The sequence below is a fragment of the Phytophthora parasitica genome (assembly GCF_000247585.1).
Source record: "Phytophthora parasitica INRA-310 unplaced genomic scaffold supercont2.5, whole genome shotgun sequence".
Taxonomy (NCBI): domain Eukaryota; phylum Oomycota; class Peronosporomycetes; order Peronosporales; family Peronosporaceae; genus Phytophthora; species Phytophthora nicotianae.
This window is the reverse complement of record NW_008648991.1, coordinates 123,944-125,177: the sequence shown is the minus strand read 5'-3', so window position 1 is coordinate 125,177 and position 1,234 is coordinate 123,944.

Genomic DNA, 1,234 nt, shown 5'->3' with positions numbered 1-1,234 from the left:
GGAGGATATTGCTCGAGACATGGCCTCGCGAAGTATTGCCAGAACTGACGCCACTTTTCACGAGAGTATAGCACGCCTTTAACTTGACAGCGTTGTTTAGTTTTGGCCTTGACTCATGCCACCCCCTGTACGCTGATCAAATCTGGATTTACCACTGTTAGCATGTCTAGAACCCCAAAGACCATTGCAATTTGGCTTCAGCGTCAGGCAACCGGTAAGCCTTCATTTTCCTTCTGCATGCCTGCTTAAAATGGAACAAACATCCAATGATCTTTGTCTTTGGGAAGTGTTCTCGGATAGTAAAAATGATGGCAGCTTCAAAGTCACACACTACATCATTGGGGCTGGACTTTCTTACTACTGCGAATTCGACGCAGTAAAACAATTTCTTGTAGGAGTCCTGGGTTTGAGACGTCGTCAAAGTGAAAATTAGCGGCGCAAATAACTCAGTCAGCGGGTCGTACATCATTAACGTGACAACTTGGTGATATCCCTTTGGTGGACTACGAAATGTGCCGTCAACAAACAAGTGTACGCCGTAGTAGAGAAGGAAATTCTGTAGTTCGAGTTGGGCCCACCCAATCAGCCAAACCAACCCCGATTTTCCATGCGTGATCTTGGTGTCATCTAGCCATGCATAGTTGAACACGAGAAACCCCAGCTCCGCGTTCTTCACTTTGGTCATGCTCGGCGACTGGATCATAGAAAATAGGTCCTTGCCGTTCTGAGCTGCGCGGACATTGTTAGTTCGTGTAATAATCTGCTTCTTTTTAAGACCACGGATAACGCCAATAGAGTTCTCGTAAAATTTTCGGTATGTAAGCTCCCAAATCTTGGTTGGCGACTCGTCCGTTGTGCCCACTAGTTCGTCCACGAAGCTCTTCATTGCATCTGTCAGGTCAAGGCAAACCGATTCATCACTTACGGCTGCAGTGCGGCCACTTGCAAAGTCGTTTCGGCAAGTATGATGAATAATGTTGGCAAAATCGTAGGCCATAGTCTCGGCATGAAACATCAGTTGCGCTGGGCACTGCTTTGGCTTCCGATAATAGATGCATCTGTAGGTGATCTTCACACCTGTTGCGTTTGCTAGTGTGTACTCGTATCCCGTACAATATATCTTCGTTCTACTTTCTCGCTCGGTCGAGCGCGGCCTTGTCGTTGCTGTAGATGAGGCTAAGGTTGGTGTACATGGAACATTAGGGTGTTCACTGGCAGAGTTGCTGGCTTGGAC